Genomic DNA, 22,519 nt, shown 5'->3' with positions numbered 1-22,519 from the left:
ATAGTTTGGGTAGGAAAGGACCTTAAAGATCACCTAGTTCCAACACTCCCTGCCATGGGCAGGGACACTGTCACCTGGACCAGGTCGCTCAAGACCTTATCCAGCCTTGAACACCTCCAGGGAGGAGGCATCCACAACCTTCCTGGGCAGCCTGTTCCAGTATCTCACCACCCTCACTGCAAAGAATTTCTCCCCAATATCCAGTCTAAATCTCCCCTCTTCCATCTTAAAGCCATTTTCTCCCACTCGATTGCTACAAGCCCTCATAAGAAGTCCCTCCCCAGCTTTGTTGTAGACCCCTTCAAGTACTGGAAGGCTGCTCAAAGGTCTCCCTGGAGCTGCCTTTTCTCCAAGCTGAACAGCCCCAACACTTTCAGTCTCTCCTCACAGGAAAGGTGCTCCAGCCCTCTGATCATCTTCATGGCCCTCCTCTGGACCCTTTCTAGCAGTTCAACAAACATCTAGACAGAAGCAGGTCAGGAAGAAGAATCTGTTATTAGCTCCCAAACACAGCACTTATGATCATGAAGGACTTGTGAAATCACCTGGCTGTTTTGGACCATTGCAAAGGGATTTTCAATGAGGATCTCTGAAAAACAAACCAAAACCAAACAAAAACCAACCCACACAGACAGGTATAAAACTAAGATTCTGACCTGCAGTTCTGGCTTGTATCATGAAGGTTATCTCAAACTGCAACAGAAAGTGGGACTCTGTTCTTTTTATCTGCTGCCCTGGATGCATTTGTCCCTGAGGTAAAACAGGAAGGCATCTATGCCAAATGCTGAAGCAAAGCAAGCTTGTGCATAAAACATGAGCCAAACTATTCAATGAAAGGACAACCTTTTTGCCAGGTTTTTCAAGTGATGTTGGCAGGGTCAATATCTGCAGCGTGTAAGTTACTGCTTTTATTTATTTTGAGTTATTAAACTGGGGAGGGCTGTATGTGTGTGTGTGCATTTTAAATATAATGAACATCTCCAATGCTCCATAGCAACAGCTTTATATTAAAAAAAAAAAAAAGAAGGGAGAGTCTATTTGATTTGTGATGTCAGCACTGCCATCTTTATCTTATTTTCTTCCCAACATAAATATAAGCCATAAAAAAGGAGTAGTTTTAATTTTTATATATATATCTACTGCTTCTATTCTAACGTGTTTATATAAGCCTTTGGCCTGAGAGCTCTCAAATCATCTCAGAAAGCAGGTAGATGGATCAATTAAAGAAAGTTACCCAAGAAGTGGTTGCAGTAGAGGTTGGGAGATTTAAAATTATCTCATAGGATAAAAAATAAATCAAATGAGATTTTTATACTATGAGATCATTTAATTATTTTTTTTTTTCTGTCACAGGGAGATGTTGGCTCTCTTCTCTTTGAGATAAAAATTAACATTCTAAATGCCACCTATACATCCAGAAACACCTTTTGCTGTACATAGAAAATCAGGTGGTTTTGTGTGCTTATATAGGGGAACATGGAAGAAAGACATCTCATACTTCTCCCAAACTATTTGAGATCAGTGTGACCTGCATGTCCCATATTCAGACAGGAAGCTTAATGATCTTGAAGTTTGCACTTTTCCTAGATAAGAGGGGAAAGAAGGACTGGATTGCTGCTGTTGTTTTCATGGTTGATTCCATGGATGGCCAGGAGCTCATTTGTTAATGACCATGCAAATATTCAGCATATTTGTAAAGATTTAAATTCTTTTTCCTCATGCATATTTATGCATGCTTGTGTATTTTGGAGCTCATTAAAGCAGTTCACAAAAGATTCTGTAACAAGCATCCCAGTTCCAACATTGGCCTGGAAGTTAGGGCAAAATTCAGGAAGCTACTTGTACATCCATAACCTTAAGCATATAAACAATCACTTTCAGTTACCACTGAACGCCTAGAATAACACCCCCAGAATCGCCTTCGAGTTGGGTACACTTCTGGATCCTTGCAAAAAGAGGATTAAGTTCTACCACTTCATCATATAGAAGTTTCATACTACCAAAAAAATATACAAAGTGTTGTGGGTTAACCCTTAGCTAAGCATCACACCTCTGTCACTCCAGTAGGATGCAGGATACAAGAGCAAACACAAGGGAAGCCGAGGGCTGAGATGAAGTCTTGGCAGAACTAGATAATGTTTGGACTTGGTGTTAAAGGTCTTTTCCAACCAAAGCAATTCTATGATTGTGTGTTTCTAAATGAAGAAAAGGAAAGAAGGGAAGGGAAGGGAAGGGAAGGGAAGGGAAGGGAAGGGAAGGGAAGGGAAGGGAAGGGAAGGGAAGGGAAGAGAAGGGAAGGGAAGGGAAGGGAAGGGAAGGGAAGGGAAGGGAAGGGAAGGGAAGGGAAGGGAAGGGAAGGGAAGGGAAGGGAAGGGAAGGGAAGGGAAGGGAAGGGAAGGGAAGGGAAGGGAAGGGAAGGGAAGGGAAGGGAAGGGAAGGGAAGGGAAGGGAAGGGAAGGGAAGGGAAGGGAAATAGAGAAGTATTTAGAAATAAAATCACTCCACAAGAAACAAGACTTTTAAAAGCAGAAGATGCAAACAGGAATGAAATGAGATACTACCTTTACACTGGATAATGTCTCAAAAACTGAGCAGTCCTACTGAAGACCACTAACTGAAAAAAAACCTGAAGTGGTGACTAACTGAAAAAAACCTGAAGTGTTATGAGGCAGGATCACAAGGTAGTGATAAATTACACATTAAAGGCAGCACTGAAAAATTTAGTGCATTTCAAACATCAGCTTTCAGCACTATTCTCTACAAAACTCCTGTTAAATTATAGAAGCATTTGCAGAGCAAGTTGTGCAATTCCCAGCAGCCAAAGTGAGGAATGCACACTAAACTTACATTTTCTTCACTGAACATTTAGGCACCAAGAAGCTCTGCTAAGCATGGGTATCAGGCATTGGGTCTCAGATACTCCACAGTAATACAATGATGCAGTTGTTGAGTCTCCAGTCCTTTTTCCAAGGATTTTATCATAGAATCATAGACTTGTTTTGGTTGGAAAAGACTTTAAAGATCACAGAGTCCAAACATTACCTAATTCTACCAAGTTTGGTGCTAAACCACGTCCCTAAGCATCACATCTAGTTATGAAATCACAAACTCTTAAGTTTAATCATCTCAAGAGTCTTTGAGTAAATTATATGCAACTCCTGAGTGGATTTATGAATTAGTAGCTTTCTCTTAAAAAAAAAAAATCTAAGTGCAATCTTACTGTTTTTCAGAGATATTAACTGAGAGGAGACCTTATTGATGTCTACAACTACCTGAAGGGAGGTTGTAGCCAGGTGGGGGCTGGTCTCTTCTCCCAGGCGACCACCAACAGAACAAGAGGACACAATCTCAACCTGTGCCGGGAGCGGTTTAGGCTGGACGTTAGGAAGTTCTTCCCAGAAAGAGTGATTGCCCATTGGAATGGGCTGCCAAGGGAGGTGGTGGAGTCACACTGGAGGTGTTTATGAAGAGACTGGATGGGGTGCTTGGTGCCATGGTTTAGTTGATTAGATGGTGTTAGGTGATGGACTGGACTTGATGTTCTCGAAGGTCTTTTCCAAGCTGGTTAATCCTATTCTATTCTATTCTATTCTATTCTATTCTATTCTATTCTATTCTATTCTATTCTATTCTATTCTATTCTTCATTTCTCATGATAGTACTATTTTCTTTCATTTCTTCCTGGAAAATATTCTTAGAGTCCTCTGTGTTGCTAGAATGCCACACAGTTTTGCATCATTAACAGATTTCATCAAGACATTCCTACTTTTAATACTAATGTGACACTATTAGAAAGAGTCACATTGATTTTAACACATTTGGGCTGATTCTCTAAAGAAACAAAAATGAGGATGACACCATACCTTTTACTACTCATTACTGCTACATTTACTACTCTTTTTTTTCCTCAGTTCATTTGTCATCAAATCTGGCTTCTCTTGCTCAATGAAGACATACAAAATCTTCTTTAAAAATCATAATTGAGTAAAGTAGGTGTAGTAAAAGCCATGTTTAATTAAATGATGCTTTGCTGTCACTGGTTTAAATTACTTTAAAAATAAATGAATTAATAGAATCACAGAATCCTTTCACTTGGAAAAGATCTTCAAGGTCATCAAATCCAACCATTCTCTAACTACCAAGTCTGGTACTAAACCATGTCCCTCAGCACCACAGCTCTGCCTCTTTGAAACACCTTCAGGGATGGGCTTTCAACCACCTCCCTGGTGGGCCTGTTCCAGTCATTGAGAACTCTTTCAGTCAAGAAGTTTCTTCTAATAGCCAACCTAAATCTCCCCTGGTGCAACTCGAGACCATCTCCTCTCACCCTATCACTTGTCATTAGGGAGAAGAGAATTTGCTTTCTGGACCATCATCTAACACTTGCAAACTCATTTTGAAGGTTCGAGGTATATTTTGCATCCCTGTACAAATGGGGTTAGAATGATTAAATGTTCCATATTCATCTTCAAATATTCTAAAAGGCTATCAAAGTAATGGTTAAACATAACATGAAGGAAAAGTTTTCATGGAAATAGCTAGGCTTTCTTAACATCCTGATAAACTCAAAAGGAGCAAAAGAAAAATATTTACTTCTAATTAATATTCAATTACTATTTAGGGCGAAAGCTGAATTATGCTCCAGCTAGTCCCAAAGGAGCAGCCTAGTTTACTCACACTATTACATTTCTTTCAAAAAACCAAATGAAGTGGAGCAGCCTTTGTTGTTAGCTTAGACTATTTCTTCCTCCAACCTATTTAAATACAAATAATGTGCACAAAGAGAAAGATATCTACGATAAGACACCCTAAAGATTATACCACCATCCTGCTCTTTAGAACTGTGGATTACCTTTGAAACAAACAATGTAATTGATCAGATTCTTTAGAACTTCTGTAATTAAAGGATTCTCACCAAATATACTGCATTTCCAATACTATACACACAACAGCAAAGGGACCTGGTAAATACGATGCACAGTTAATCTCTAAAACTGTCTTTTTTGCATACCTTGTTATCACAGAGTTTTTCTTCTTACTTTTCAACTCAGTTGGAAGCACGATCCAAAAACTGCTGCAAAACTGAAGGTCTGAATTTTTCATGATAGCAACAGATACAATAAAAATACCAAAACCAGAAATACACCAAATGTTTCAGAGGTCTGACAGTCAGTGACTGTGGGATTGTCAGTGTCTGACTGAAAGAAAGGCAGCTCAGATCTCAGGTAGGTTTCATACTCCAAATATCTCATGCTGAGCATCAGTTCTCTTTGTGCAAGCACTTTTTCCTTAGATCAATAGTACACCTCTTCCCTGCTCAGTGTTTCAGTTTATGCCTGTTGTTTCTTATTCTACCACCACACACCACTATGGAGAGCCATGCTCTATCTTCTGGATACCTCCCCGTGGGTTCTGAGGGGCTACTGTCAGGTTCCTCTGAAGCCATCTCTTCTCCAGGCTGAACAAGGTCAGTGCCTTCAGCCTCTCCTCACAAGGCATGTGCTCCAGTCCCAAAAATGGAGGCAGGACTCTAGATGGAGTTTAACAAGTGCTCAGGACAGTGGGACAATCATCTCCCTAGATGACTGGAACTCCAACATGATTCTTGGCCTGCTTTGTTGCCAGAACACAAGGCTGGCTGATGCCCAGCTTACTATCTACCAGCACATCTAGGTTGTTCTCAGCAGAGATGCTGCCCTGCCAACCAGCTCCCAGCCTCTGTCATTATTCCAGGGGTGTTTCAGTGCTATGACTACATGCAGAGCTTTAGTTGCTGCCATTGGTTTCCCAGGCTCCATGCATTTTTGTGCATACATCTGGAGTGGGTGTCCTTTCACCCTCTTGTATCAGTCTTGTGTTTTTATTCTTGCCAATATGTTTCTTTGGCTGTCCACTCCTGCCTACAATTTTCTCCCTTAACTGGGGGTTGCAATAGCTCTCCCTCGATGCTGCTGATTTAGAGCTCTCCTCAACAGGTTGGCCAGCCTGCTGCTGGCAAAGATGCTTTTATTACACTTTGTCAGCTGGATCCCATCACTCCTCAGCAACCTTCTGGACAGAAGAGGGTAATAATCCAAAAGCAAGACAAGCCTTGGCAATATCCCTACAACTTCTTAGATCTGTCTGGCAAGCAGCAAACTTCCCTAGATAGCAAATTGGCTGATGGGTCATCCATCACTCTGAGAAGGGAACCTCTTTCTGTAACCACCTGCCACCTCTTCTTGGTGCTGACACAGCTCAAGAGCAGCTGTGGTGACCCCTCAGACAGAACTTTATCCCATTCTTTGCTAGCCAGACACTGAACCTGTTCTGCAGGGGCAGATGTGCATGGAAAAAGAACATGCTTCCTGTTGCAAGAAGCCACAAGACTCCAGGCTTCTCCATCCTCAGACTCTCCATTTGCTATTGCATGAAGGACTGTTGTTCCTCCATCTTCTTTCCAGGCTTTTGCCTCTGCAGTACCTCCGAACGTCCTGTCAATCCTATGAACAGGTTTTTTTCCATCTTCCCTGATGCTTTGCAGTCTGCTGACCTTCCCCCACAGCTCCTACAGATCTGTCACAGTGCACTCCTCCTGTGGTCAAGGAGCTCATCTCCCTTGACCCCAGTGCCAAGAGGTCTCAGGTGCCTGCTGCAGCTGCCTTCTCCTTCCTCAGTTCTGTCTAAAGCAAGATTTCTGCTGTACCAGGAATAGCTGCCTCTGTGGCACATGACCACAATGGCTGAGCACTTGCACACTGCCTTCATCAAGGCTCTCCCATGCACCTGTCCTTCAGTGCCTACAATTCTATAACCTGGTTTCTACCACCAGTTGAATGGATGCTTGATACTATTTTGTCAGGTGTCAGATGAAGGCAAAATGTCAAAGCATCTGTTGGTTGTGGGTTTTTTGTTGTTTTGGGGCTTGTTGGTTGGTTGGTTGTTTTTTTTTCCCCAGGAGTACCTGAAAGAGATCAGTCAAAACTGCCAGAATTTTTGAGAAGTAAAAGCCTCTGCTAGCTCCCCTTCTGCAACAGCAGCAGGAATCCTCCCCAAACCTCCTGGAAGAGTAGTTTCCATTACCATTGTAGGTGTTATCTTGCTCTGTGATTCTCCTTACTTTAGGAGAAATTTTACTTTTGCCTAAGTTTATGATCTATATACAGATTCTCTGATCTTTGTTTCTCTCTAATTGAAAGGAAACCTACTGGGTAACAAAAACATCCGCTATAAAATTTAGAGTCCGGTCCATTTGTGGTTAACAGAAGCCCAGCAGGGATTTAACTCACTGTGTATTCTTCTGGTGTGGCATTTACTTCAAAGTGATATTTCCTTGAAGAAGAAATGCCTTTTTGAAATTGAATTAAAAGGCAATAAAAGCATACATTTAAAAAGACAATTATGACAATTCTATAGAAAGTAACAGTTAAAAGACATTGAAAAATGAACCTTTAAAAAAAAAAAAAGTTACACAGTGCTATTACTGAAAGGAAAACAAAGTGCAGAGGTTCTTAGCAAAGCACAGCAATAGTAGCTTGAAGATTTTCACCAAAGAATCCATAAATCTGGCCATTGTCCTCTTCATTTCAGTATTTTACTGTCATAGCAAAACTGAAATGGACTGAAGGGATATGGAGAAAGTGCTTCAGTGGTCATGGAAGTGCTGGGTTGACACTTGCACTTGATGATCATAGAATCATAGAATGGTTTAGGTTGGAAGGGACATTCAAGATCATCTAGTTCCAACCCCTACTGCCATGGGCAAGGGTGCTTTCCAATAGATCAGGTTGCTCAAGGCCTTATCCAATCTGGCCTTGAACAGTGCCAGGGAGGGGACATCCAGAACCTCCCTGGGTAACCTGTTCCAGTGTCTCACTGCCATCACTGTAAAGAATTTCTTCCCAGTATCCAGTCTAAATCTCCCCTCTTCCAGCTTTAATCTATAAAATGAGCAAATTCTGTAAAATGAGCACATATTTTTATGGAACATCCATGCCATGAAATAAGTGGTAGTAGTTCAATAAGTACAATTCTGGGTAAGCAAAACAGCATCAACAACCAGGTAAAACTAAGAGTCTCAGTGGAAAAAGTTGTAAAACTCATAGAATCATTAAGGTTGGAGAACTCTAAGATCATCAAGTCCAACCATCCACCCAACACCAGCATGTCTATTAAACCATGTCCTGAAGTGCCATGTCTACACATTTTTTTGGTACTCATGACATCTCTTACAGTTGAAATCGCTGAATAAAGATAGTCTTCAAAGGCAATCAGGTTTTTTTGTGGGTGACTTTCACTATAAGGTGATAGCTCAGTCTTTCATGCAGCTATCCCCATACATTCAAACAGAAATCATTCTAGGCCTAATGAGATTGAATCTAGACTAAAATGATTTTTCTTTTTCTCCAGATCCATCCTACTATCTCTAGGCAAAACATAAAGAACTATCACACAAAGGAAAAGGTCTGTACATTTACTCATCTAAATTTAGTGTTTAGCTAAATTTGGTATCTTCCCCCACCATTTGTCGTAAAGCAGGACTGAAGCCATCAGGAAAGAAAAGAGAAAACTGCAACACTCTTTTCTTTAAAATCTGGGTTTTCCATAGCTGGACAACATCAGGTATCTAATGTAGTTATTTTCAATAGGTTTTTATGACAAAAGTATCTGTAAAAGGAGGTACTAGCAAACTTCATCCCTGTAACAGCTGACCCCACTAATTACCAGAAAATGAAAGTATGCAAATTAGAAAGGTCTCGGAAATCATTCTGTTAAATTAGAAATCAGGTTCTAAAACCAGAAGAAATGTACCAAAACCCAAATTCTGAAAATTACAGAGAGAAGTAAGACCAAGCAACCAACATTAATTGTCACCACTGTGAACCTTGATGCACAATTTGTCAGTGTGTCAGAATGAAGTACTATAGAAGCAACAAGGGAAAATGAAACACACCAGAAAAACACACAGACATGAGGTTTATGTTATTATTTCATGGTTACTCAAGAAAATGATTTTTCTCAATTTCCATATTGGTAACAACTGGGAAATTCTCTTTAAATTACTGCATATAGAGGTATGTAGTACATGGAATTGCATTTTGCAGCCACAAGTGTTCCAGAACTTCTGTTCTTTATTGGAATTTGTTGACTCAGGCATGATTTAGCACTCCATTTAATATTTATAGATTAGTACATATAAAATCTACTCTGTATTGCTGCTCAGGTATTTCCATTATTGATATCTGATGGAAAGTGAGGTGTAGTCGATTCTCAACTGTATGATTTACTCTAAAACTTCAAATGACAGTGTGTTTTCCAAATAATAGCATGTGTCAAAAGTGACCACTGGCTCAATTTCTTAATCACTAAGTATTGCAATGGCCACAGCCTTCTTAAACCTGGGACTTAAAGCTGCTTAATGAATTCAAAATGTAGGGAGATAGGCACTCTCCACAGATGACTTAAAAGTGCCACACTGTATATCACCCTCTTAAAGTCATCAATTGATGTTCAAAGTGGATGAAACAGACTCCTATCACAATCAATTTGATTGGGTAAGGGCCAAAGTACTGATAGGTAGAAGCCATCTTCTGTCACATATTGAGTTGTGGTGTTCAGTTGATGATACTTTCTCATCATTTCCCCTCGTGTATTCTTATGTGGCAGTTGGTATCTGGGGACACAGGCTTTACATATTAGGCTGCACAGTGTGTTTCCTAAAAACTAGCTATTAGGAACAAATAGATTTACAGTCTGGACTCTAGCAGCTCTCACTGGAATCTATCTGGATTCAATCAATCTTTCCAATACTTTGTTGTTACACTTTTATGAATAGTGTTAATACCTGTGGAGTGTCTGGCATCGAAAAGCTGACCTGTTGCTAAATATATAAGATATTATAAATGCAAAAAAACCCAAAACTATATGATATATGATGTCTGTGAACCCAGAATGTTTGCATATGGTGTCATACTGTTAGTATGAGTATTGCTCTCTAAAGCTACATGAAAGGAGGTTGTACTGAGGTGGGTATTGAACTCTTCTTGTGAGTAACTAGGGATAAGTTGAGAGGGAATGGCCTCAGGCTGCACCAAGAGAGGTTTAGGTTGCATATTAGGAAAAATTTCTTTTCTGAAAGAGTGGCCTCAGAACAAGCTGCCCAGGGCGGTGGTGGAGTCCCTGGATGTGTTAAAAACCACATGTAGACATGGCACTTGGGGACATGATATAATTGGTATGGTGGTGTCAGGTCAATGACTGGACTCAATGGTCTTAGAGATCTTTTTGAACCTTTGTGATTCTATGATTCTATTTTCCAATAAGCTTCATGAATTTGGGTTTATATGAAATCATCTTCATCCCTCTCACAGCTATTGGCACATAATACCTTTGCTCAGCATATTTGGCAATCATCCTTCAGCTGAAAAGTTGTTTGATGTCTGGCAATACAGAATGCACAGATTCCAGTTACTTGCCTGGCATGTAACAGGACAAGTTTCTTGCTTGCTTAGGTGTTTCTGGTGCAGTATTCACCCAATTAATGGACTCAGATAGCTGGATATACCTACATTTTAAAAGGGAAAACAGCCAGTTCATGGTGCATACCAAAGCATAAGATGCTTTCCTGTTTTCTTTAAATGCAAAAGGGTAAAGATAAAATAAATAAATATCACACATTGAGTGTTAAAAAGAATAAAATTCTATGACTCCATAAAATATTTTACTTACAGTGCATAATATAGTTATACTGCATGCACATATTAATCAGAAAAATAATATTATTACAATGCAAGCACTGCCTCTGCATCATAACTATGGACTTACCGCCTTTTTCAAAAGATATGCAATTGTAACTCATCATTACGCTGAGAAATTCTTAGTAACTTAAGATATAGGTATTTTAAAATGCCCAGAAAGAGCTACTTGTTTTATCTGTTCTGATACTTGGATATAACTCAAAATAGGAATTTCCCTTCCAGTTCCACCCTCAAAGTTACAACTCCCAGTTGAGTTCAAATGAAATGTATCTTCCACAAAAACATCAAAAGGGACTTTTTTCATTCTCACTCTCCAAAGTTAATGGAAGCTTTGGAAGATGCCTCTAAGAAAGAATAGTTTCCCTCCTTTTTGGTATTGTTTAACCTTATTAAATAAACCTTCTGATGCTGACTTTTACTCATGCTACAATAAATCTAGTGACACTCCAATTAAGTTGATCTAAATGTGACTAAAAAAGGAAATACTATGACTACATATCTTAAATAACAGTAGAAAGTCTTTGTCTCCTATCTGTCGAAGGATTTCAATGAAATTTGGTTTAAAACAGCTATATCTCCATCAGTTTCAGTGCAGATGAAGAATAGAATAGAATAGAATAGAATAGAATAGAATAGAATAGAATAGAATAGAATAGAATAGAATAGAATAGAATAGAATAGAATAGACCAGGTTGGAAGTTACCTTCGAGATCATCGTGTCCAACCCATCATTCAACACCATCTAATCAACTAAACCATGTTGTCTGGAGAGAAGTTAACCTAGTTGGATTTAGAGTAGAATTAAACATTAATGTTAAGGATATAGACATATGCTTTGTGGGATGAAATTTGAGTGAGGAAAGATTAAGGTCTGTAAGAGTCTACTCCTGGTGTGACTCAACAAAGATAAAATCACTTGCTGCTTGCCCACACAGTACCAATCCTGGATGCAAATCACCTTGTGATTGCATTGTGATAACACTGGACTGCAGCTGGCCTATAACAATGACCCAAGGACCCAGCCATCACGCCTTCAAGACAAGATCATTTCCAGCTATCAGATACCCCCAGGAAGGGAGGGTGGCGAGACAATGGACTCACCACCTGTTTCCTGATGTGTAATGGGTGTGTGGACAGGTTAGATGGAGAAGGGAAGGCGGAGGCCCTCCCCCCCCTCCATCTAGACCCCTGCCTAAACACACAGGATTACACAGAAAGATTTCCTGGGGAACGATACCTGGATATTTACAGGAGGATTTCCTGGCTCCTGAATTCCTGAGGGACAATGCTTGGACACATACCTAAGGACTAAAAATTGTATAAAAGACTTGACCACTGCTGGCTCAGAAGGAAGAAAACCGCAGAGGAAGAAAACCGCAATGGAGGGAAGAAAAACGCAGAGAGAAAAACGCTGAAGGAGGACCATGCCGCTGAGAAGGAAGGAAGCAGACTGAACCCTCTCTCCATGTCCTCTACTCATGGAGCTGACCCACGCTGCCCAGAGGGACCTCATCTGTTCTCCAGCCAAAGCCTCAGCACCCTTTCTCTACAGACCCAGGCTGCCCAGAGGGATCACATCGCATCTCCAGCCAAAGCCTCAGCACAAACCCAGCACCTCCTGCAGCACCTTTCCTCCACAGACTCAAACTGTCTTGGGGTGGGTGAGGGGTGTGGTAATATGATTCATTTCCTCTTCTCTCTCTCTCTTCTCTCTCTCCCTCTCTATTTTCTCCCTCTCCCCTTCTTATTTCCTATTTATTTATGTAATAAATAGTCTAGCTGTTGATATTTTGGCCTCGTTTGTGCCTATTAATTTCACAACACGGGAATATTCAAAAGAACTAGTCTCCTTCCCTCTCCGGACCGAGACAAGGTCCCATGTGGCTGAGCATTTATTTCTTTAAAACAAATAGGAAGAGAAAGTGCCAGCAGTCCCATCCGTGCAAAAGTATCTAACCATACGTGAAGCTTTCAGTTCTGACCTTATAGCAAGGTCACTTTCCATTTGACCAAAATACAGCTGCACAGGACCAAAGCCAGTTTTTTCATCTTTAACACACATGACCTTTCCCCAAGACTGTACAGAGACATCACTATAATGACAAAGATGAATTTGCCCAACAGTTTTTATGACTGCTCAGGGCACAAAGGTGACAGGTAGGTCTTAAAACCTGAAATAATATAATTAAAATAGATATTTAAACTCCCCTAATCATCAAGAAGCCAAGTTTTAGGTGGTAGGGTGTGTGTGTGTGTGTAGACGAAATGGATTAGATGAATAATGTGATCGTTTTTCATACAGCAGATTGCTAAGAAAGAGTTTTCAACAATAGACAGCAAATATATTGTACATTGCTCCTTCTTTGCCATAAGATGAACGAACCTCAGAAATAAGGTTCTTGAAATATAACACAGGGCTTTGTCATTTTATCCATCAGAGGAGAATTAATTCCCCAGGGGACTTTGCCAGGCTTCTTACCAAAAATATCTGTATAATTTATGCTTCAATCATGGCCAAATCCTTTCAATTACATGAGGACTAACTGGAACCTCAGCAGCCCCTCCAGTGGACTATTCCAATTTCATTCTTTTTATGCCAGTAGATGACAGGTTGTTGTTGAAATTGATTTCTTTCATGAGGTTCATAACGTAATCTTCCAATTACTGTGCAACTTCAGATTTTCTTCTTTTCTCAAAGGTCTTATGAAAGGTTAATAACATCAACAATATAGTCTTGCTCAAAGTAGTACTACTTAAATGAATAGCTTTCACTAAAATTGATTTGGGTCTTAAATTAGCAATTGGCAAGGCCAGATTCTGTCAGCTTTACTTTTCTGCTTATTTTCTTCCATGGGAAAATTTTCTTCCATGGGATTCCAATGATTTTTTGGTTTGTTTTTTTTTTAAGGCATCTCAAGAAACAAGAGTCTTTTTCACTGTAAATGATCTGGGTGGAATCTGACCTCCAAAACTCTGAGCAGCTGCATTTCTAAATGATCTGAACCTCTCAAGATACATCTATGCCCTGATAAAAGTCTGAAGAGATCAGTTCAGACTCAGTTTTTCAGTGATTTGGGGTATTTTTAATGGTTTTCCACCAGGGTATCCTGTAATTCATTTAGACATTTTGGATCAAGACTTTACACTACTGTTATTCTCATTAGAGGACTCTCTTGTCATCATCTGTACTAATGTATCTGGTAAATTATCTGGTGCTTTCAATTGGGCTGCTGCTGGTCCTTCAACTAATATACTTTAAATTTGGTTGGGATTTTTCTACGCTGTAGCTGTGGTCACTACAGATGTACTTCATGACCTTTAAAATCCTTTAAAAGAATTATATATGTATAAAAGAGCATATATGTGTGTATATCAGGAATAGTGTGGCCAGCAGGAGCAGGGAAGTCATTGTGCCCCGGTACTCAGCACTGGTTAGGCCACACCTTGAGTACTGTGTCTAGTTCTGGGCCCCTCAATTTAAGAAGGACATTGAGACACTTGAACATGTCCAGAGAAGAGCAACAAAGCTGGTGAGCACAAGCCCTATGAGGAGAGGCTGAGGGAGCTGGGATTGTTTAGCCTGGATGATGCTCAGGGGAGACCTTGTTGATGTCTATAACTACCTGAAGGGAGGTTACAGCCAGGAGGGTGTTAGTCTCTCTTCTCCCAGGCATTCAGCACCAGAACAAGAAGACACAGTCTCAAACTGCACCAGGGAAGGTTTAGGCTGAAGGTAAGGAGAAACTCTCTCTTCACAGAGTTGTTAGCCATTGGAATGTGCTGCCCAGGGAGGCGGTGGAGTCACTGTCCCTGGAGGTGTTCAAGAGGGGATTGGACGTGGCACTTGGTGCCATGATTTAGTAATCATGAGGTCTGTGGTGACAGGTTGGACTTGATGATCTTTGAAGTCTTTTCCAACCTTATTGATTCTATGATTCTCTATATACATATATATATACATACATATGTGTATATATATACACATATATATTTGCACATATGCTCATGTAAAACTCCAAATAAAACTCATTGCTTTATAAAACCTTGTTTTATACCTTCACAGATAGAGTGACTGTAATCTTTTGGTTTTGAACTGCAACAAACTTTCTGAAAAGTAGAATCCTCATCAATACTAACTGGAAGCAAGCTAGTAGTCAAATGTAGTTAGAACTCTCTTCAGACATTGCCAACCCTTAGTGCTTGTGCTGGATTTATTCTTTTTACATTGGCCTGAGGTGTGTGTTTTGGGAAAGCTTCACAGAAAATTGTTCAACTACCTTTGACATATGAGTCAGGGAAAAAAGCATCGTTTGGCCAAATGTAATAAAGCTGGCAAGCTTTTCTTTGTATAGCTGCAGTGCCTCCAAGTTTTGTGGCAGAAAGTTGACATTTGGCATGGTAGCTTCTATATTACATATCTTCAGTCTTTAATCTTCATGAACTTGACCAAAATGTGGCCAAACTATAAGAACACAAAATATTGAAGACTGTACATAGTCATGAGTTACCTTATGTATTTTCTCTCCTGATGTGCTACGAAATCCTTTAGCATGTCCAAGCTCCTCACAGACCATGGCACTTACTAAAATATCATTTACTAAACTGTGCCTCCACTTTCTTCAAAAAGCAAATGAGTAGTCTGTGGCCCTAAGCTGAAAGTGCTAAGCATCTGATTCATGTTTAAGAGGTATTTAAATGTTCTGGGTTGAAAAAGAGCACAACAACTGAGTCTATGACACCTAATTAGAAGACAACATCTTAATGATGCAAAGGAAATACAAAGGAAACAAACAGACAAGTACAAGACAAAATTTTAGATGTAGAGAATGTGAGAACAAGAAAAAACCTCTATTAAAGCAAGAAGGTAGAATTAGAAAAAAAGGAGGGACATGCTGGGCAAGAAAACTGGAACATGAGCTGCTGGGAGAAAGAGCACAAACTAGGAAAAGCTCAAAGTCCAGACATAAACTGGCAGAGGAGATATTCTAAGAATGTCTGGATGTGGGGAAAGAAGTTCAGAATACAGGAATGCACTGATAATACCACCTCAACTAAGAGACAGAAAGTGATCTTGTGCTAGTTTATAAAAGCCATAGGGTCCCTTCCAACTCCTAACATTCTGTGATTCTGTAATCTGGACACTTGCCGTTGAAGTCAGAAAATATTTATCTTATTTGCTCTAATGTTTTGTTTGTTTTTCTCATTATTTGAGAAACAGAAGTGGTCCTTACCAGCACACAAAATCAGGGAATGATAAGAACCTCAGGATATCATCTAGTCCAACATCCCTGCCAGAGCAGTTTGCAAAGGTGTCCAGGCGGGTTTTGAATGAGCCCAGATATGGAGACTCCAATACCAGTCTGGGCAGCCTGTTCTTCCACTCTACCACCCAAAAGTAAAAAGTTCCTCCTCGTGTTTAGAGGGAACTTCTTATGCTCAAGTTTGTGCTCATTACTTCTTGGCCTGTCACTGGGCACCACTGAAAAGAGACTGGTCCCATCTTCCTGACACTCACCCTTTATGTATTTGCCAGCAGGCTATCAGATACATTAACATTTTCAAATCCTACCAGCTGAAAAGAAGCTAATACAGTATGGCTTGCCTCATGATTGGATCCTCTACTTTCCACATCATGAAGATACCCTTTAGTTAATTTCAGAATCTCTTTGATGATTTGCATTTTCCTGTAGTTACCCAACAGATGTCCAGTTCATTTTAATCCCCCTTGAGCAAATTATCTTCTTGTCCTGAGATCTTTAATACTTGGCCCAGTATTTTGGTTTGTTTTCCTCTTACTCTCTTCAGTCCTCAGGGTCTGTAGCAGATGTTTATTATAGTTCCTCTTTCGTCTTCGCTATTGTTCTGTCTGTACGTGGAACCTTTTGCTGATGTCTCATACTTCTGGAACTTTTGAAGAATAGTGGTTGAAAAACAGTAGGAAGAGAGATCTGGGGGGAAAAAAAGAAAAAAAAAGAGTAGTCATTAGCATCTGCAAAATTAGTGGAGACTACAAAAAACATGCAAACCACCCTGAAGAGGAAGAAAATATTATTTCCTTCACCTTAGAAGGCATCACTGGTGTACTTTATTCATCAGCCATTTTCTCTTTACCGTCCCAAAACAGCCTATTTGATTTTTTTTTTTAAAGTTTGATTCCTTGGTATTTATTCTTATCAAGTACTAAGCAGTAGTAGCATGCCCATAGCAATGATTATGCTATGGGAATGGTATCTGAAACTGCATACCTGATGCTCAATAAATGAGAAATTTACCTGTAATTCTCCTGAACACATCAAAAACCTCACCTGAACAACTATAATAAGAAGACTTTCTCTTCTGGGTCGTCTTCACCCCTTTAAAACCTGCTTTCCTTATTCTGGTCCCTCACAAACAAGCTGGCAGGTCATTTATACCATGACTAGCTCTTCAGTATTTTGCCTGCAACCTAAGCTGCACCTTCAAAACTCATAGAATCATAGAATGGTATGGTTGGGAGGGACCTTAAAGATCATCCACTTGCAACCCCTCTGCCATGGGCAGAGACACTTCCCACTAAACAGGGTTGCTCAAGGCCTTCTCCAATCTGGCCTTGAAAACTTCCAGGGAAGGGGTATCCACAACTTCTCTGGGTAAACTTCTGCAGCTGATGTAAATATTTTTGCCATAGCTCCACCGAACAACAGGATAAGGTTCAGAGTTTCCCCAAAAAGCATATGCTGATCTAGTGAGATTGTCCAGTGGTATATGACTTAATTAACTTGACGGTTGTGCAACCTTTGTGTTGTGATAATAAAGTTTACTAGATGGCATTCTAGTTGTCCCTGAACCCATGTATGCTTTTAAAAACCACAGGACACTCAGTGACATCCTGTCTCTTTAGTACAGAACACAGCTGTGAGAACATGACTTTGGTTTCTGAGTCACTAATGGGTGATTTATCTCATGTAACTTCAGCTATTTAAAAGTTAGGCCTTTCACTTCAAGATATTTAAAACCAGCAGAAGAAGGGAGATAGACATGTCACAAGGGAAATTAATCCCATTTATCAATCGTTTCCAAGATGGGTGATTATGTAGCTGTCTGTTTCTCTTGTCACTAGATGACAATTTATGCTAGGCACCCACCTTCTAAATGGCTGGTTGGGTTAAATGCATCATCCTACCCATACAGCCAACTGAAAACCTGAAATGTAGCACACAGACTCTGTACCAACTGAGACATGGTTAAGCACAGTGGTTTCTATACTTGCTTTTCCCCCCAAACTGGTCTTTTAAGATGGTATATCTCTTTATTCTCCTAGGAAAATCTATGCAAAGAAACTACAGTAAATACTGGTTTTGATGAACAAGCTTTTCCACTACAAAGGTGCACACACACACAAAAAAAAAAGAGAGTAGGAGCATATTTCACTCCTTGAAAAGGTTAGCAAACTATTTTGTAAAGTGGTTTCCTTGGGGCTCTCCAAAACAACTGGGCCAGTTCTATGCAGAAACAATGCACAGAAGATATAAGGGGACCAGAGTCTTTTGAACCAGCAGCTGTGCTACCTGCGGCTCTCCATAACAAGCAGACCAATTCCATGTGGAAACAGAATGAGCACAAGATATAAAAAGATCAAAATTGTTTGAACCAGCAGCTGTGCTACCTGCGGCAGTTAATCTTTCCTGGCAATCTGTTAGAGACACACATTCCTCAGGCTAGGAGGACTAAGAGGCTTTTGCTGACTGCTGTTCCTCTGAGAAAAGCTGAGTCCAATTCTTCCTTCATATTACTGGAACACTAAATTGTGGACTTACAGATATATATATATATATATATAGTGTGTGTGTGTGAAAGTCACTTTCATTTGTTTTGTTGAAAAGGATGTTTCTGATCAGGCGCTTTGAATAAGAGCACACTGGCAGCTCATTTCTTAACCCAATTTTAGTTTAACTAAATGTTGAAGTCTTTCACTCTGAAGAAGCTGGCATCATGTAGGCTAAAATGTATTTAATAATAATAATAATGATGTCAGGCATGGTTAAAAATGGATATTCTCCTATGGAGCTGCTGTCTGCAGTGAAGACAAAATACATTTTTATGCTGTTATCAATTTAAATTTATTTGCCCTATAAAATATTGTTGTGGTTGGGTTTTGGGTTTGGGTTTTTTTCTCCCTCTCTTGAAAGAAATGTTTCTTTCACTGGACAGGTAATTTTCATAAAACAATACTTTAGCCCTTCCTTACCTGCCTTCTTCCCTTCCAAGGGAATATGTATTTTCTAAGTATATCCTCTCTCCCACTCTAAGGAGAATCTTTTACAGTGGCACTTTGGGACATGGTTTAACAGCCATGATGGTCTTGGGTTGTCAGTTGGACTCAATGATCTTAGAGGTCTTTTCCAGCTGAAACAATTCTATGATTCTGTAACAATCTAATACCTCAGAAGAATTTCCCTTTCTAGCTTTCCTTTTTCTCAGTTGCAACTATTTTATGAAATATTCTGTTATTTAGGAAAGGAAGATTTTGTATCTGGGTTACATTCCAGAAGTTATTTGTTCAGTGGAAGTTCAAAGTAGCTATTTGACCAAACTTCTTTAAGCAACTTTGAGAAACAGAATAGGCAAATAGAGCATTTTCCCTGCCCATGTTAAAAAACAATGTGATAATTTTGCATATGCAATTATCCAAACACACCTAAAAAGTTCTAGGGTTTGGGGAACAAATCTGATCTATAGTCAGGCTTTCAATCTTATCACACAATCAATCATAGAATGGTTTGGGTTGGAAGGAATGTTAAAAAGGTCATGTATTCCAACACCCCTTCAGTAAGCAGGGACGTCTTTAATTAGATCGGGTTGCTCAGAGTTTGTCCTAACACGTGAGACAAATGAGTCAGAAAATGGTGTAACAATGAGCAACACACTTTTGCGTGCCAATGATACATCAACTAAACCATGGCACCAAGTGCCTCATCCAGTCTCTTCTTAAACACCTCCAATGATGGTGACTCCACCACCTCCCTGGGCAGCCCATTCCAATGGCCAGTCTCTTTTTCTGGGAAGAACTTCTTTCTAACATCCAGCCTAAACCTCCCCTGTTGCAGCTTGAGACTGTGTCCTCTTGTTCTGGGGCTGGTTGCCTGGGAGAAGAGATCAATCCCCACCTGGCTACAACCTCCTTTCAGGTAGTTGTAGACAGCAATAAGGTTTGCCCTGATCCTCCTCTTCTCCAGGCTAAGCAACCCCAGCTCCCTCAGCCTCTCCTCATAGGGTTTGTGCTCCAAACCCCTCACCAGCTTTGTTGCCCTTCTTAAGTGCAATGAAAGTCTAAACCTAGATGGAAGCCAACTGATAACACATATTTTCTGATTACCTCTGTTTCCCATATTTAAGTTTCTTCACATACCAGTCTCAAAGGCTTTCCCTGTGCTACTAAACCACACAACTTTACTGATGTGACACCACACCCTCCCTACTCCTATGTTCCCTTCTCAGAACTTTGCAGGTTCAAATGTTCCATGTCTTTTCAGTCTTCAGAGAACACACATGTAGTAGCTAACATCCCCAAACAAGAGTTGCTAGAAAAGTAATTTAAGATTTGTCTGTACATAATAAGGACTATTAGCAAATATATCTGTCTTTTTCTAATTACAGCTGAAGAAAACTGTGGACTTCTAAGCTAAAAGCCTGTCTAAGCTTTGTTCAAGGAAAAAGCTTGATTAATGAAGAGCTGGCTTTCAACCCTTTCAACCTGATGAAATCTGTGTTCATTTTGAGCTTAACAGCGTTCTAAATTATTCTAGTCAAAATGAAACCTTTTACACAGCCTGTATTTGCTGGAACATGAGGCTCTGACATGCTCTAGATACTGAAAAAAGCCAGAAGAAATGCTAAAGGTCTGTGCCATATGGAAGTATACCAAAGGCTACTTCAGGTCATTTTTAACTCTTCCTGCCACAAAGAGAGATCTGTGTTTGGTATTCAGAAGGTAAGTTCTACATGGATAATAACAACTTGAGCAGTGAAGGGCTTTTGAGATGTTTTAGCTGAGGTGGATTAAGGTTAGAAATGGAAGAAAGGCAGCCATAAGATTTGAAGAAAAACCTTTTCAGAACACTATCCAGTTCTCAAGAATTCAAATGAATTCTCATACCCTGTGATTATTCATCTTGTTTCAGCAGATTGTGTCTCGCTTTTCTCAGTGTGCATGAATATTCCCTGAAAATATACTAAATCCACAATAATTGCCATTTAGGGAAACTGAATCCTTCCCCAAACTAACAAACTAACACATACTAAAAATTTACTGTATAATTCATGGCTCGAATCAGTTCCAAGAACAGACACTAATGAACATACTTGTTCTTCATTTAGAAGAAATTGACAATTTATACCAAAGAACTTTGTTTAACCTCCAAATGCTTTAGTATTTTGAAGCCAACTCTGAATAAAGATTTGCCACATGCTTTAGTTATATATCTCTTCTGGATATGGAATACTGGTTTGGAATTTCCATGCAAAGAAAAGTTGGAGTAAATGAAGATGTTTCAGGCTAAAGAAGAAATGACTGGGCCTCTAGGAAAGGGTGGGATGTGACAAAGGTGGTGTTCAAAACAAGTAGATGTGGCATTTCAGGACATGGTCTAGTGGTCACAGAGGTATTGGACAGAAGGTTGGACTTGATAATCTTAGAGGTCTTTTCCAATCTTAATTAATCTATGATTCTATGATTAAACATCCATAAAACATAAACTGTTAAAACTTTATTCACTGTTTCATCAGTGCAAGAAGAAGAGATCTTAAATGGAAAATGGCAGATTGAAACCAAAATTGAATGTGTCATACAGCTTCTAGCTGTGCTGTGGTATTCCACTCCCTCAAAAAGGAGGTGGGAGTGAGGTGCATGTCAGCCTCTTCTCACATGCAACAAGTGACAGGATAAGAGGAAACAACCTCAGGCTGTGCCAAGGAAGGTTCAGAACAACAGGAAATGGTCAAAAAGTGATACAAAAGAAATTGAATATGGACACAGGAGAGCCATGTTTTCACTGTGAGAGTGGCCACACTTTGGAACAGGTTTTTTAAAGAGGTTGTAGAGTCCTGACTCTGCATATTCAAAACCCAACCAGACACAGTCTGAACAGCCTACTCTACCTGAACTTTATTTGAGCAGGGGACTAAATCTCCAGAGGTGCCTTCAAACCTCAGATATTCTGTGAATCTGAGGCTACCATGTATAAGACAAAACAAATCAATGCTTAAGAAATTTCATTAATACACACAGAGAAGATGCAGGAACAAAAGTACTAACAAATTCTCTAATCAGCAGAATCCTTTCAGCATTGATGGTAGGACAGGGACCAGAAGTTAGAAATTATTTTACTTCCTATAGAACAGAAATCATAAATAAAGCAATCTGAGACAAGATGTTAAACCTGGGAAGAAAGTAAACAACAGGTGGGATTAAATGAGACAATTATGTCAAACTGGTTTTTGTGTTGGTTTTTTTTCCATAGGGAAAAGAAATTGCACAAAACTTACCTATGTAAACCAAAGAACAGTGAGGGAAATAGGGAAAATATACAGCTTCATTTCAAAGAAAATAATTTCTCTACAGCTTGTTTGCAAGTCTGGTCTATCTTGTGTTTAATATAAATCCACAATACTGTGGTGAAAAAAACCCAAACACCTCATTTTTGCACTCTTTTATCTAAGTCTGATTGTAATGGCAATTAAAGAGTCACAGATCTCACCAAGTCCCTCATTTCTGAAGTGGGAACAAACCTTAGTTCTATCCACAG

Source organism: Dryobates pubescens, chromosome 1, assembly GCF_014839835.1.
Source record: "Dryobates pubescens isolate bDryPub1 chromosome 1, bDryPub1.pri, whole genome shotgun sequence".
Classification (NCBI taxonomy): domain Eukaryota; kingdom Metazoa; phylum Chordata; class Aves; order Piciformes; family Picidae; genus Dryobates; species Dryobates pubescens.
Note: the sequence above shows the minus strand (reverse complement) of the source record.